Below are 17,407 nucleotides of genomic sequence, written 5' to 3' on the forward strand. Positions count from 1 at the left end.
AAGAATTAGAGTATCATATCATTATATAAGCTTTGGAAAATGGTGAGTTATAAAAGTTGTTTGATTTTATCTTATATAAAGAGGAAAAAACCTTAAAACTATGAGATGATAAAATTAATTTCATGATAATTCAAAAAGGACTAAATTTTAATAGCATTCAACTTTATGTGCTGTAAGAGAAAATGGATAAGACAAGAGAAAGAATGATAACCTATATCTACGTAATATATCTAAGAAAAAGTCAAAAGTGTGGTAGTTTCAAGGGAATAAAAGCTAGCTTGTTCCACTTCATCTGCCAAGAAGGGGACAGAGAAAGGCAGAGAAAAGCATGTAGCAGAAAGTGTACTGAGTCTCTGAGTAAAACTCATTATGTTTTCAGAATGCAGGATTCTGCCAGCAGGTACATTATCTTAGCTAATTAGAATCAAAGCAAATATTTTTGGTCAGGTCTAGCTGATGTTAAAATCTGTGTCATTTCCTGACAAATGCTGGAGAGGCTGTGGCGAAAAGGGAACCCTCCTTCACTGCTGGTGGGAATGCAGTTTGGTGCAGCCACTGTGGGAAACGGTATGGAGATTCCTCAAAAGACTAGGAATAGACTTACCATATGACCCAGGAATTCCACTCCTGGGCATATATCCAGAAGGAATCCTACTTCAGGATGACACGTGCACCCCAATGTTCAGAGAAGCATTATTTACAATAGCCAAGACATGGAAACAGCCTAAATGTCCAACAGATGACTGGATAGAGAAGATGTGGTATATTTATACAATGGAATACTACTCAGCCATAAAAACCGACAACATAACGCCATTTGCAGCAACATGGATGCTCCTGGAGAATGTCATTCTAAGTGAAGTAAGCCAGAAAGAGAAAGAAAAATACCATATGAGATCACTCATATGTGGAATCTTAAAAAAAAAAAAAGCATAAATACAAAACAGAAATAGACTCATAGACATAGAATACAAACTTGTGGTTGCCAAGGGGGTGGGGGGTAGGAAGAGATAGACTGGGATTTCAAAACTGTAGAATAGATAAACAAGATTATACTGTATATAGCACAGGGAAATATATACAAGATCTTATGGTAGCTCACAGAGAAAAAAATGTGGCAATGAATATATATATATATGTTCATGTAAATGAAAAATTGTGCTCTACACTGGAATTTGACACAACATTGTAAAAATGATTTTAAATCAATAAAAAATGTTAAAAAAAATCTGTGTAATTTCCATTATAACACATTCACCTTGGTAGTTTTCCTAATGAGAAGAAACTATTTTTATCTGTAAAAATAATGAAAATGTATTTCTCTTTATGTAACATCTTAAAAACATTAAACATTTATATGATATTTGTATATATGATATTTACATGACATTTCATTTAGAAATAAAAGGCTACAAAATGTTCTATCAAATATTTGACATGGTTATTCTATGGTGTTTCAGATTAAGCATACTTTTGCTTTTCCTAAAGAGCATACCCTTTTCCTTTCTCAGTTTCCAGTTAAATAATTAAGCAAATCCCCTCAACTGATTCTTTTTAAAAAAAAAAGGAAGAAAATAATATTATACTAAATCATGATGGTGCTATGATACTAAAATGATTCCACCTTAGTTATAGGTTTTGGTGGTGTATTTTAAATTGTTACTGGTTCTCTTTCCTCTAACTATTAATCATTTTAAAAGTTAATAAATACAGACACTTCCAAAATATTCTCCTTTATTTAGCATATTCATACTATTATACAGTGTCACTCTATCTCCTTTGCAAGAACTGAGACTTTTTAAAAAATCTCTAAATATGACAAATTGTTTTCAGAATACACTCCTTATTTCACAGTTTTATGTCACAAATGTGTGATGTTGTGCTAACATGATGAAAACTTTGAGAATGTAGGTATGAACATTAATCAATGAAATAAACTATTACATAGACATCATTCTTAGAATTTTCAAGTAAAAGCTTCAAAAACACAGTCTTCCCTCAGAATGTCTACAATTATAGTTTATAGAATGAACTCTAGATCTATGAAAACTGAACATAAAAATGAGTGGAAAGCTCCATGCAACTATAAAATTTCAAAAGAAAGAAAAGGCTATTATATCAGTGTGCCCATCTTTAAGAAGTACTGAGCATTATTTCCTTAACTATATTCCCCCATGCTTTGTCTAGCCAAATTTTAAATGACTAAAGCAATGAGGCTTCCTCTAAACATCCTTTGGGATACTATCTCATAGTCTAATTGTAAGCACTATTAGGATTTTTGGTAGGTATGTGAATTCTCTAGACATTTTTATGCCTTATTTCAGCAAATTACTGTTCACAGATGACTTGATTAAAAAAAAGTGCCTTGATATAGAATCAGATGATTGAAAACCCATGCTGCATTTTGCATAATATTTGCCAGTTATTACCATCCTGAATAATGAGCACTTATTTCCATGAATCATTTTCCTATATTATGATTTTACATAGTTTGTAAATAGTGTTACTGTGAACTATCTCATGATGACTAAAAATGGAATGCGTGGAAGTTAAATGCAATCAAGCAAAAAGGATTAATTAAAAAAACTTGCACCCTCAGATAGTTTTCAAAGATCATGAGCTTTTTTTTTACTGTTTCTGTGATGTGACTACTAATTGTCATAAACAGCAAAATATTGCTTAGAATTCTTCAACAAGTTAATTCAGGAGGTAGTGAGCATTGGCCAAAGACCAAACATATACGTGGGTGTACTTCATGGACACACAGACGCAGATATATAGATACACACATATAAACAAGTACAATATACACAGACACGTACATAGATGTGCATATATGTATATATGTATATATTTTTGTCACTTTATCTTTCTATGGAAGCAATATTATAATAATCACTGTTACATAGAGTCATTAAGGAAAGGATCTAGATTAAAATATAGGTTGGAATCATCTCCACACAAAGTGCTAAACAGAGTCATAAAAAGATAAGAATCCTCTAGGCAGGACTATAGAAGTGTGGGTTAAAAAAAGGCTGCCTACAAAAGATTTTTGAGTGTGCTGCCACTGAAATAAAGGGCAAACCAGAGGAACATACAAGGAAACAATAATGGAAGGACAGAGAGGTATGAGGGAATTCAGATAATGAGGTACAATGACCATCAGGTGACATTTTGGTGCTAGTAGGACATAGATTTCAAGTGATGAATCTGGACTTGCATCTGTATCAGTTACATGATATTACATAAGGAATTTCTATTCCTAAATCCCTTGATGTCTCATTTTTATCTCCTGCAAAAAAAAAAAAGAAAGAAAGAAAAGACATGATAATACATTACAGACTTGAATTTTAGACTAAATGGTAATATTTAAATTCCTGTGAAGTTTCAAGCCATTCTTATACTATTTTATTGTTTATGTCATTAGTCTGCTAATTACACTTGTGTGATAAATGTCAATTTGCAATGATCCAAATGAAGAATAAACTATTGCGTGAAAAATGGAATAATGTATTCACATAGGGCTAAAGAAAGTAGCTTCTATTTATATAGATTTCTGTCATATACACTTTGTGTGGTGCATTATGCTTACTGTACTTTGTCTCTAATCTCTTACCTCCTTAGTATTTAACTCAACAATCGAAGCCAGTAAACTAGTCACATTTAAAAGGAAGGGCTAGCACAATAGAGTGCCACTACAAGCTAATTCTTGATCAAAACATTCTACCACTTACTTTTTGTGGATAGTATTCTGAAAATTTTTCTTAAATAGTCATCGTTTAGCCACTAAAAATTATTTTATTGCTTTCTGTATGTAAAACTTTGAAAATGACATAAATCTTGGTCAATGAATCATCGCACCCATTGTATCACTTTTATAAGTATGATTCCTCCAGTTTTTTGTCCCTGTCATTATTACTTTGTCATTCTGTATGTTCCTAAAAGATTGAACAATTAAGCTGGGTTAGGTCTGAACTTTAAATTGAGATTAGGGAAAAGAAGAAGAAGAATAGTTCAGTTAAGCTGTTATTCAATCATTTGTTTTAAAAATGTGGGATTTATTAAGTTTATCAAGTATTATGTGCACTGAGTTTTTCTTATATAAGATCACCTTAAAATAAAATCCCATGGTCTTTGTTTATACATAAAGCCTAGAAAGGTCAAGCTTTTGGGAGACCTTCCCAGTTATAGTTCAGAATCACATTATTTACATTTTTTTCATTATGTTAAATGTCATTTTGTTTGCAGACAGGAAACCGACTTCATCCCTCCGTTATATTAATGGAATGAATGAAATTAAAAATGCATCCTTAGATCAGTGAAGCCAGAGGAAGGTAATGCCTGTTGCTACTTTTAGTCCCAGGACAGTGTAACTTTAGACTCAGAAGGTCGCAGGCATGTTTGCTACTGCTGGGCGGTATTAGCAGATGAAGTGCAGGACTATGAGTTAGGGTTAACAATTACACATAGTCAATAATATAATGGTTTACATTCTACATCTAGTTTATGGATTAAAGTTAACACATACATACTATGAAGAGTTAGCTGCTGTTCTCTGGACTAAAAGTGTTGTCAGACTTACCTTTCTCTACTACTTTCCATTCTCTGATGTCTTGTATTTTACCATTAAACAATAGCATATATTACCAATTTAATTCCATAGTTTATTGATAGATAGATATCATAGATCTAATTCTTTATATCAATCACATCGAAAATAAAATCAGGAATAGTACATTTCAAACTCACATTTTATTGCCATACATATTGGAAATATAGAGGATTATGAATACTTAATTGATGTGAGGACAGTAAATGCATTACCAATGGGCTGTATTTAGACTTCAGATATCTTTTATTTTGACCAACTATGTCAATCAATAGTATCTCTAAATATCTTTAAGTATTGATCAATTTTCAGTTTTCCACAATCTCCAACACTGTTTTATGTCTACTGGTATGCTTGATTACTTATGGTTTGCTTTAGATGAATATATTATTAGGGTCTTCCTCATAGGCATTTAACAGCCTCACTTTTGCCCCAGCAAACTTGGAAGTATTATATGTATGCAATCAGATCAAAGACACACACATTAAGTGACATAAAACACTTACGTGTTAAGGGTAAATTAAATATGGAGATACTTTCTCTAAATTATTTGAATAACAAGCTTTAAAATAGTTTAAAAATTGCATATCTTATGGAAAATTGATAAGAACTATCAGGGAACCTAGATAAATAATCCTGACTTCCCACAGATTATTAATGTGATTTATTTATTCCATATCTATATGACATGATATTAACAAGGTCAACAATATTCAAAGACAATATATGAGAGCACAAGATCTACAATATTGCTTAAAAATGGGCAATGGACTTCTTGGGAAATCAAAACCAATTGCTTAGCAAAGTACCAGAATTTTAACTTGATTACCACTTTAAAGATCTTATTTCCAAATACAGTTATATCATGAGGTATTAAGAGCTAGGATTTCAACATTTACATTTTGGGGGGAAACAATTCAGCCTGTATTTTTTGTCAACATACAAGAAAATGAGATGATGATTTTATAACATCGGGCCTTAATAACACATCAAAAAGTAGGTTACAGTATTTTGTTTATACCATTTAGTTATAATGCTTTTGTACTTTGCAGGTGCATTGGTTGTGTGTGTATGTGTGTGCACATGCGTACATACAGATCAGAGAAAGCACACTAGATTCTCAACTTACCATGTTATTGTACCAAGTTTATTTTGTAAAAACTTGATTATTACACATCTAAAATCTAACAGTACATATGATAATTTGGTTTTAAAGCCTGATACATTTTATGTTTCCTAATAAATAAAATTTACTTTCTTTCTTTCAATTCCAAAGTATTCGTATTTCTTTAGATTATTTAAACCAAGATAAACAAATAAACCACTCCCTAAAGATTAATTGAATTTTATTTTCTTTTTATACAGAAAAAGAAAAAAACTGAAATTTATGCATTATTACTGAATACCAACACATTTTCTTATTGATGATTTGAAATACACTTGCTTTGTAAATAGGACTGAAGGTCAAATCATTGAGAATGAGTGTAGTGAGCATACATAGGTGTGTGTACTGTAAGTGTGTGTGTGTATACATATGTACTGTAAGTGTGTGTGTGTATACATATATACTGTAAGAAAGGAAACAAAGCTGAAATTAGCTCCCATGTTAAATATCAGATATTAATCTAAAATTAATAGACATGCGACCCCAAGACATTTTTCTAGGATTTATGAATATGATTTAATAAAGTTACATGACATACTTATGTAAACACCTCAAGCTGTTGGACATATTCTCAAGAAGGAAAAGAGAACTAAAATAACCTATAACAAAAAAGCACTAAACTTAGTAGAGAGCCCTGCACATAATAAAGTATTTGATAAATGTTTGTTAAATACAAAGATCTTTAAGAGTTACTGTGATACTAGAAGCCAGTTTCCCAGGAATCTGCCCTCTCTAATTAGCTACAACAAAGCCTGCTCTTTTCTGTCTTCTGAGGTCAACCATTTGCTGAGGAGGGAAGAAGGGTGCAAAATAGGAAACAGCTTAAGTGGAATACTGACAAGAGGAAAAAAGAAGCCAAATAAACCAAGCCAAGAATCTAATTTATCTTATGCTACCCAAGTCCCCTCCAAACCTGAAAGGACAACTGCTTCCAGGCACTCAGAAATGAGAGGAAAGGATTATTGTTTGTGTCGGGTGAGATGGCTGGAAAAAGCCCTGAAATATATTTCATAGCATTCTGGACTACTGTATTTCTGATTCAGGTGGTATAGTAAACAACAGCGTGCATGTGCCTGCTCTTTGCCTTAGTTGATGACATTAACAAAGCAGCCAATCTGGCAGTGAAGCCGAAGTATCTCTGGAATAGGAAGGAGACAAGGAGAAAGGGGAAGATCTTCAAACTTTTGAATTATTTTACTGTTTTTATAACCTGAATCAAGGTCGTTTGCTGTAGTCTTGATTGAAAACATATCAGTAATCATCAGTCATTGTTTTAGTAAGTGTGTAAAGGTCATTTGTTGCTGTTACTCAGGATGTAAAAATAATGACTTTATCTTTAAAACCGTAGATGGCACTGTGAAGAGATTGTCACGGGGAATTGCCAAGATATAGATCAGTTTGGAGTTGGTGGTAGGAAATTAGAATGAGATACAGAGCAAAGTGTAAACAGCAGCAAGTGTCATATCTGCCTTTTAATCAGTTTTCCTTTTTTAAGCAGTAAAGAGGAGACTTGGATGAACAGATCTCTAGCAGAAAAAGGTAATTCCCACAGAGTGTATGTAAAATATTTTGTAGAATTGGATGCATAAAGGAAGACATTATCTGATGGAGTTATGTTCAGTCTTTTCAAACTTGAACACATGGAAAACCTTATTCCAACATTAGATTTTTCAAAAATATACCAGTTGCATTCAAATTAATTATATAAGACTATCTTAGTAATTCTCATTTATGTTTTTATATGTTAAATTGAATATGTTAAGCAAGCATTCAAGTGGCTTATTCACTGTTCTAATCTTATTCTTTAAAGAGATGAAGAGAATCAGAAGTTGGTTGGCGCTTTGAAAAGGTTTGCCTCCTTATGCAAAGACTCAGGATTTCTGTAGAAAACAATATGATAGAGGACAGCCATGATTAAGGCAGTATGTAGCCAGTATCTCTGAGAAGGTAAAGTTCATGAATCAAAACTAATGAAAGAAAGGAAAACCATGCACAAGATAAAACTCTGAGATAATGAGGGAAATAACTGAGGGAATGTCAATTTTAACCTCTGTTCGACAACCACAATCTCCAAAGATTTTATTTTAGAAGATGGTGATGATGATGATTAAAACAAAAGTTAAGCTAACCAAAACAAATTTACCATTGCTTTCTCATTCTATTTGATACATTTCTGATTGATATGTTTCATCTTCTTTTGGATCTTTAGGTTTTATCTATTTTTTTTTCCTCCAGTTTTATTGAGATTGACACCAAGCATTGTGTAAGTTTAAGATACATAATGATTTGATTTACATACATCATGAAGTGATCATCCCACTAAGTTTTGTATCCATTATCTCACATAGATACACAATTTTAAAAATAGAAAAAAAATTTTGTTCTTATTATGAGAACTCTTAGGATTTACTCTCTTAACTTACATATATAACTTATAGCAGGGTTGATTAGATTTATCATGTTTTACATTACATTCCTAATACGTTCTTACGTTGTACTGGAAGTCTGTACTTTTTTATCTACCTTTACCCAATTCTGTATCCCAACCCCCCCAACTCTGATAACCAGAAATCTGATCTCTTTTTCTGTGTTGTTAGTTTTTAAAACATAGTAGATCTACAACACTATTTTAGTTCTTCTTACACATGACAGTGATTCAGTGTTTCTATATATTTCAAATTGATCAACACCTTAAGTCTAGTTACTATATATCACCATACAAAGATATTAAATAGCTATTGACTATATTCTAAGACTGACATCAAATAGTGTACTGCCTATGTTTTATACCAGACGTTTTGTGGTTTGAGGCCTTACATTTAAGTCTGTAATCAATTTTGAATTTATTTTTGTCCATGGTGTGAAAGAGCAGTACAGTTTAATTTTTTGCATATACCTGTCCAGCTTTCTCAGCACCATTTTTGAAAGAGGCTGCCTTTTCCCCATTGTATATTCTTGCCTCCTTTGTCATATGTTGGTTGCTCATGTAAGTATTGGTTCATTTCTGGACTCTTCATTCTGTTGCATTGTCTGTGTGTCTCAGTTTTTTTTGTCAGAACCATACTCTTTTGATTACTGTAGCTTTGCAGTATAGTTTGAAATCAGGGCACATGATACCTCCAGCTTGTTCTTCTTCCTGAAGATTGTTTTGGCTATTTGGGGCCTTTTTGTATTTCCATAAAAAATTTTAAAATAGTCTGTTCTAGTTCAGTGAAAAATGTGATTGTTATTTTGATAGGGATGATATTGAATCTGTAGATTGCCTTGGGTAGTATGATCATTTTAACAATATTACTTCTATCAATTCATGAACACGTTATACCTTTCCATCTGTTTGTGTCTTTAGTTTCTTTCTTCATTGTTTTATAATTTTCCAAGCACAGATCTTTTACATCCTTAGTTAGATTTATCTCTAAGTATTTTGTTATTTTTGATGTGATTGTAAATGGGATTTTAGGATTTCCTATGTATAATATCATGTCATCTGCAAACAGTGACTCTTCCTTTCCAAGTTGGATTCCTTTTTTTTTTCCTTGTTTGATTGCTGTGGCTAGGACTCCCAATACTATGTTGAATAAGAGTGGTGAGAGTTGGCACACTTAACTTCTTCCTAATCTTAGAGGAAATGCTTTCAGCTTTTCACTTTTAAGTATTATGCTAACTGAGGGCATATCATATATGGTCTTTATTATTTTGAGGTATGTTCCTTCTATACCCACTTTGTTGAGAGTTTTTATCATAAATGAATGTTGAATTTTTTCAAAGCCTTTTTTCTATCTCTATTGAAATGATCATATGATTTTTATTCTTTAGTTTGTTAATGTGGTGTCTCACATTGTTTGCTTTGCATATATCTAAACATTCTTGCATCCCTGGGATGAATCCTTCTTGATCATTGTGTATGACCCTTTTAATGTATCATGAATTTCTTTTGCTGTTATTTTGTTGAAGATTTGTGCATCTATCTTCTTCAGTAATACTGACCTATAATTTTATTTTTTGTGTGTTATCTTTTTGTCTGTTTTGATATCAGGGTGAGGCTGACTACATAGAATGGGTTCTGAAGCATTCCTTCTGCAGTTTTTTGGGGACTAGTTTGAGAAAGATAGGTGTTAATTCTTCTCTAAATAATTAGTAGAATTCACCTGTGGAGCCATCTGGTCCTAGACTTTGGTTTGTTGGAGTTGTTTTATCAGTGATTCTGTCATTACTAGCAATTGGTCTTATCATAGTCTCTATTTCTTCCTGTTTCAGTCTTGGGAGATTGTTAGTTTCTGGGAATTTGTCGATTTCTTCTAGGCTGTCCATTTTATTGGTGTATAGTTATTTGTTGTAATTTCTTATGATTCCTTGTATTTTCTATTTTTTTTAAACTTCTCCCTTTTCATTTCTGATTTTATTGATTTGGACTTTATTTTTTTTTTCTAGATGAGTCTGGCTAAGGGTTTATCAATTTTGTTTATTGTTTCAAAGAACCAGCTCAGTTTCATTGATATTTTTAATTATTTTTAAGTCTCTATTTCATTTATTTCTTTCATGACCTTTATGATTTCTTTCCTTCTACTATCTTGGGGTTTTGTTTGGTCTTCATTTTCTAATTCCTTTAGGTGTAAGGTTAGGTTGCTTATTTGAGATTTTTCTTGTTTCCTGAGGTAGGTTTGCATGGCTACAAACTTCCCTCTTAGCACTGTTTTGCTGTAGTCCATAGGCATTTAATTGTTGTGTTTTCATTTTCATTTGTCTCCAGCAATTTATTTCTTCTTGATTTATTTTCAGTTATCCATTGGTTATTTAGTAGGATATTATTTAGCCTCCACATGGGGTGGGCGGTTGCATGGCTCAGATTACTGGATTTAGTTTTGGCTTGTTGGTGGGTTGGGACAGTTCCTTACACAGCTCACTGTAGTGTCTGGTTTATCCTAAAGTTCTTGCTCACCCACTGGTGGGTGTGGCTGGATCTTGGGTTGCCGGCTGAGTGGTCCAAGGTGTCTTAGAGCTGGTGGTAACCTGTTGGTGGTTGAGGTTAGGGCCCAGGAGGTCTCAAGGCTGGTGTAAGCCTGCTGGTGGGTGGGGCCAGGGCCCAAGGGTTCCCAGGGATAATGCTGGCTCACTGGTAGGGAGTCTTGGGTCCTAGGATCTCTGACTGCAGGACTCTGGAGATTCTGGAGCTGGTTTCAGTCCACTGGTAAACAGGGCTATTTCCTAGTATGGCTGGTGGTGGTGTCTCTGGTGAGTGGGTGTGGATTCCAGGACCACTGCCTGAGCAACCCAAGGTGACCAAAAGCTTTTGTTGGTCTATTGGTGGGCAGGACAAGGGCCAGGGAATTCCAAGGATGGTGCCAGGCTGTTGGTGGATTGGGTGCATTTTAACATGGCAGGACTATTTTCTGCCCTCTAGTGGATGAGGTGGATTCTGGAGCTAGTGTTGGCCCACTGCTGGGACATGTCCTGGGGTCTCTGGCTGCAGAGCCCAAGGGTCCCAGAGCTGGTTTTGGCCTGCCGGTGAGAGGGAATGAGGCCCAGGGGTCCTGGGGCTGGCATCTGCCCACTGGTGAGTGAGGCTGGTCCCAGGGCTAGTGCCAGTCCATTGGTGGGTGAAACTGGGTCCCAGAGTCTCTGGCTGAAGGGCCCTGGAATTCCTGGGGCCAGTGTCAACACATTAGTGTACAAGGCCAAGTCCTGGGCCTTCCGGTGTACAGGGCAGAGTCCTGGGCTGGCTGTGGGCTCAGGCAGTCTTAAGGTAGCTGGCTTGCTTGTGGGTGGGGCTTTGTCTCCACATAGCTAGTTTGTTGATCTGAGGCATCCCAGTACTGGAGCCTAAAGGCTGATGGGCAGAGTCAGGTGCCAGGACCAATAAGCTAAAGGGAGGATTCAAAATGGTGCTTGCAAAAACCACATCAAAAAAAAAGAAAAAAGAAAAAAGAAAAGGAAGGAAGGAAGGAAGGAAGGAAGGAAGGAAGGAAGGAAGGAAGGAAGGAAGGAAGGAAGAAGGAAGGAAGGAAGGAAGGAAGGAAAGAAAGAAAGAAAGAAGGAAAGAAAGAAGGAAAGAAAGAAAAGAAAGAAAGAAAGAAAAGAAAGAAAGAAAAGAAAGAAAGAAAGAAAGAAAGAAAGAAAGAAAGAAAGAAAGAAAGAAAGAAAGAAAGAAAGAAAGAAAGAAAGAAAGAAAGAAAGAAAGAAAGAAAGAAAGAAAGAAAGAAAGAAAGAAAGAAAAAATTTAAGAATAAAAGCTGACCAAGGAGGTGAAAGACCAAGGGAGGCTGAGAACTATAAAACATTGATAAAGGAAAATCTTAGTTCATTGGCATTTAAACTGTCTATAACAACAACATCCATATCAGGAGGCAGTTGTGAATATTAAATAAGGCATATTTTCACATTACTAAATTATCATATTAAAAGTTTTAATATTATTTTTCTCATTATTAAAATCATTGTCAACAGTCAAATATTGGTAATGATCAATGTTAGAATGTAAGCACCTATGTATAACATTGCGTTTTACATTACACACAGCGGAGAAGTAACTACTCGATGTCCGTTTTTATTGTAAAACTTGTATCAGTGAGTATTTTGAAATTGGAGTTAATTTTTCAAGTTCAGACTTATAAAACACACCTGCTATAAGTAGATCTTTTAAAATTTAGTGTAGGTTTCAGAGAATAAGACAAGTACAATATCTTTGAATTTTAAAACAGCAAATGACCTTTGTTTAACATCTTGTCTAAGGATTTTTGCGTGTAGGCATCAAGACCCATTGAGAATAAGGTTGTCTTTTTATTAATTTTTTTATACAGATTTTTGAGGAAAGCTTTTTTTTTTTTTTCGAGTTTGCTTGAGTTAACCTTCTTGTCAAAGCTGCAACACACAAACACTTCAAAACCTAACTTTTTTGACCCATAATCTCCTTTTCTCAGGGCAGTCAAAATAGAATAATAGCCACCGATTTGAAATCCAACACTTGTAATTAGTCCATTATCCATTCTGGGTTATTATCTGTCAGTCTGTGAATGTTCACTTTTGTTTGGTGGGCAGCCTGTGTATTTTCACCTTATTTTTGGGTGCGGAGGGGTTAACGTGGGGCTTTATTAAGTAAAGATGTTACAGAAAAACAAACAACATAAAATAAGTTAGTATTTGAAGAGACTCTAGAAATCCCCAAGTTTTTTCTCTTTGTTTTTGGAATGAAGAACATATGTAACAAATTTTTATCATAATATAGATTCTCATTTTTAATATATATTCATTCTAGTTGCTGTACAATGCTTAAATCTAAAACTTCAGGAATTAAAAGAATTTTAAAGATAGGATATTTATAATAATGATAGTAATAACACTTGAAAGACATATCTATATTGATCCAGATAATTTTGAAATCACTATTTATTATATTGTTTCAGTGTACAATTTTGAGGGGAAATTACCTCTTGCTGTTTTCACACCTTACAGATACACATTTATTTGGATAAGAAGATGGAATAGATTACAGAAACTAACTTTGTGGGAAGGTAAAAATATGAATGAGCTGAATTATTAATGTAACATTTCTATTGTACTGTATTTCTGTCCTTCAAAATACATTTGTTAGCATGCCCATTCTTCTGATGTTCATTCTTGATAATGTCTGCAAAGTAAAACTGTATATTTAAGAAATAAGAAGAAGTTTTACCTTTTACTTGTCTGTATTTTATTCTCTTTATAAAGTAGGGCAAAAGAGGCAAGATGAAAAGGTATTATAATGCTGAGTGGCAGAATTTGGCACAATAGCTCTCAAGTGTGTAATACAGCCTGAAGGGAGACTAAATGCATTAGGATGTATTTATGTTGACAAAGGAGTCACTCTCTGTAGTGTTTAGAAGAAGGATTCTGCCATGACCCACATAACAAATTACTGTTGTCTGACCTCGTTGGAACAAGAATCTAGCGAAGTTCACAACCGGTGGAGCTGATGTAGTAGAGGTTCCTTTACCACAGCACTCCTGGAGGGCCATAATCATACCACCCCTCATTTCCTACACCGCTAAAACATTTGATAAAGAGTCTTATCACTTTGATCCCAGAGCTCTTTTACTAGGAGACAGAAAAGGAGAAGTTGTGTTACTAGAATGGCATGTTATTTTCTGAGAGTTTAGATTACCAAATGGAAGAAAGAGCTCACACAAACTGAAATAAAATCTCGTGTTCATGTCGCAGCACATTCAGCCAGCAGAGTTCATTAAGTAGAAAGGGATTTTGTTTTTCCTTCTCACTTCGTATTCTGTTATCCTTCCCACTTTGTATAGCTACACAGCCAGTTGCTAAAGGGCCTTCCCCTTCAGTCATCTCACTTTCACTTAAAGCATACCTTTTATTAAAAACATGGTCTTTTTTTTAATGAAAAGGAGACAAATATGGTTTGTTTCATAATGTATTGCTATTTCTTATGGATTACATTTGTCTTAAAGCAGCAGTGGTTTTCTCACCATATACATATCTTCTATGGACGTACTTTCTGTTAATATTCATTAGGAATTTATTTAGTGAGCGTTTTTATGTGCTTAATTGTCTTAGAGCAGAGATATTGGAAATGACTTCTCAAATATTTCCAGGGTTAGGAACAATTTAGTTCTAACAATTTGTTTTAAAAATAATATAGACATTTAAAGTTTTATTCAAATTAACCTCAACTCTGCGAAATAATTTTTTCCAAAATGAAAACATAAGAACTTTTAATCCTCATGAAGTATTTCCCGTCACTACAGCTGAGCAGGCAATTCTATATTCACTTAGAATAACTAAAGTCATCTTTGGAAATTTTTCTAATAGCCAATAAAGAACCAAATCTTACACACCAACAGACAGCTTAAAAGCTAAGCTCTCTAATTGTTGTTCTTAATATTCCATTTAATATTTTATTGCTAAATGCAGTCAGGAGGAAAGCACTGGTTTATAATTTTCATTTTGAATCTGTTTTGTGGATTTTATTCTTGCTGAATTCATTTTGCAAGAAAGCTGTTTCATGCACTTTGTCCCACATGCCGTAAATTAAATAACAATGTTGGAAATCTAGACTGATTAGTAGTCCTGGGGGTTATTCAAGGCTAAAACTCTGACATCTGAAAGCTCCTTCTCACCATTATAACACCTTCAATGAAATGGCTGAAAATATTGCAGTCTGGGATTACTGATAACATTTGATAGGTGAGAAGATTTTAAAAGGCTGTATTTGTATTTCCAAAATATTTTAGAAAAAGTTTCCATTTATATTTAGATTTGGGATGTAGATGCCCCACTCATCTTTAAATTTACAGTGCAATGTGGACTAACAAAATAAAATTCAGAATATGGAGAAAAGGTGAGAAAATTAAGTGGCAATGGATATCAACTTCAATCAAGTTAGAGAAATGTACCCATTATTTACTGAATTGTGTTCCCCTACAATTTGTACATTGAAGCCTCAACTCCCAATGTGACTGTATTTGGAGGTAGTATTTTAAGGATATAGTTAAGGCTAAATGAGATAATAAGGTTGGGGTCAAAGTCCAATCAGACTGATGTCCTTATAAAAAGAGAGAGACCAGAAAGATGTATACACACACACACAAACGACATGTAAGGACACAAAGAGAAAGTGGGCATCTGCAAGACACAGAGAGAAGGTCTTGGACTTCCAGCCTCTAGAGATGTGAGAAAATAATTTTTTTTTTTTTAGATTACACAGTCTGTGGCATTTTGTTACAATAGCCAAAGTATAATAATGCAATACCCTAGCAAATCAGAAAAATCGATGAATACTTTCCGTAAAGATTGTTTTTAATTTACTGAAGAACATGCATATCAAAACAAATTTCAACCTGTCTCAGATAGTACATTTCAGAACTTTTCATTAAATTTTAATAAAAAGTGTACTACTATATAAGACATGTTTACCTTACATAATTTTCCTGGCATTGTAATCATAAGTATGCTAGGTCAAAAAACAATAAAAAGCACTGACATTTTAAAAAATGTTAGGAAACAATATGCTTCCGTCACTTTTTTGTGTGTCTCTAAAAAATACGTTACTACTTGCTATATACTTAGCTTTTAATTAAAAAGTGACTAGCAACTTGCCTGCCTATCCACAGCCTTCAAACTTGATTTTATTTACTCCCCACTAAACCAAGCAAATCAGGGAAGACCCAAGTCTTAATAACTTAAAACATTCAAGAAAATGGAAAAAAAGAAAAAAATTTTTTTTTGGTCAGTGATTCTATCTATTCCTATTCTGTTGGGTAAGAACATGATTAATGAAACTGAACATTTGTGAACATGAATGAAGAAACTTGAGTATGAAATACCATGTGCTCTAGGGGACAGAGAAAATATGGAAAGAGCCTGGCCCTAGATGGTATTATTGAGTGGCTGGAGTAACCAACTCTGAAGCTATTTGACCTTTGGATTCGACATGCATGAAAGAAACACAATCCTGAACTTTTAGCAGTTTTTACTTATTTTTTTCTGTCGTTTATATACAAACTATCCCAGTAATAATAGCTTGAATATATTCAAAATTTACTCTGTGGTAGTACTGGGCTAAGTCCTTTGGATGCATTACCTTAGTTAGTCAACCCAAAATACCTGTAAAATACAAAGTATTTTAGTCTCTATTTTATAAATAAGGAATAAGGAAACTAAAGTTCACAAAGTTAATAAATATGACCTAGGTAAACACGTAGTTTAAACTCAAGTAGGTTTGTTTGGCCCTGGAGTTCCACATTTAACTTTATTTTTTAATTTATTCTCCGTATTTCCTTCATTATTTGTCACATGAGCCATAGTTTGGTTTCTATACCAGCTACTGTTTATAAATGATTACACTCAATTCAGTCTCACCACATTTTGTTTTGATAATTTATGCATGTAAGTTGTGTGGAAAAAGAATAAAACCTGTCTTCACGCCAGAGGATGGTTAAAACTGAGGTGACTGAATAGACAAAATATAGAATGGTATAAGCTAGTGAGTATTTTTATGAAATGGTCCAATTATATGCAAAATGTGACATGTGCCTAGAGGTGAGAAAGATTAATTCTGATTTTGATGGGTATAAAAGATTAGATAGAAATGGAAGTATTTTATGCTAGTATTAAAGGAATATTTAAATTTTCAAAAGGTGAATTAGAATTTCACTTTCTGGTAAAGATAAAATGACAAGAACTAGATTTATCCTCTAACCAAAAACAACTAAAAAATGGGGAAAATATATGAAAAAGAAAATGCCTAATATATTGAAATAAGACAGTGAAGGATAGCTATTCCCGAGAGACCAGAAACAAATAAAATGAACTCTAGAAATGCCCCCAACTTACCGACTAGAGATATTTTTTAGGATGCAGAGCAAGGAATGAAAGCCAGCAGAGCCCAGAAATCTCCCTAAGGTGATGGGATGGGGCTAGAAGACCATGGAAACCAAGTAAACAGAGCACCAGAGAGGAGAGAGGCACAGACTTCAGAGATCTGCAGAGGGTATTTTGAATATTTTTCATGTATTTAGGGGAATGTGATCAGAACATGCATTTGTGAAAACTCTTTAAGGCAAGGAAAAGAATCAAGTAAAATGATTACTGAGTATAATTCCTAGAATACCAAGAAAGCTGGGAACAGTGTCAACAGCTGG

Source organism: Camelus dromedarius, chromosome 3, assembly GCF_036321535.1.
Source record: "Camelus dromedarius isolate mCamDro1 chromosome 3, mCamDro1.pat, whole genome shotgun sequence".
Taxonomy (NCBI): domain Eukaryota; kingdom Metazoa; phylum Chordata; class Mammalia; order Artiodactyla; family Camelidae; genus Camelus; species Camelus dromedarius.